Source organism: Penaeus monodon, chromosome 21 (assembly GCF_015228065.2).
Source record: "Penaeus monodon isolate SGIC_2016 chromosome 21, NSTDA_Pmon_1, whole genome shotgun sequence".
Taxonomy (NCBI): domain Eukaryota; kingdom Metazoa; phylum Arthropoda; class Malacostraca; order Decapoda; family Penaeidae; genus Penaeus; species Penaeus monodon.
In genome coordinates this window covers 8,546,877-8,547,308 of record NC_051406.1, presented here as the reverse complement: position 1 = coordinate 8,547,308, position 432 = coordinate 8,546,877, and positions in this window count along the sequence as shown.

Sequence of the window (432 nt, the reverse complement as noted above, 5' to 3'; positions counted from 1 at the left end):
CCAACACAAAAAGAAAAAATCACCACGCAAACTTGTCTTTTGAACGGATTATTTGCTCCATAATTAAGGCCACTGCGAGAAACAGCGTCTCCTTTGACACTTTCCCCGCAGATGGAAACAAAAATCCTCATCGCTCATAAACTGGTCAACCTGCTACCCTCTCGCCCGACCCGGTTGAGAAGAAAACTCATTTTTCTCAAATACACAGCCAACAGATAAACATTCGCAGTATGTTATCTCTCCCGGGAGAAGGAAACAAAAATACAGCACATACACAGAAACACAATTTCCCCTTTTTTCCTCTCGTTTGGGAAGCTGTTGTGTGACACATGGCGCAAACTTTGTCCCCAGCGTCAGTCGAAATTTCTTTGAAAATTGCCTTTTGGGGAAGTCTGGAGAAAAGCCTGCGCGCCGTCTCGATACAGGACGCCC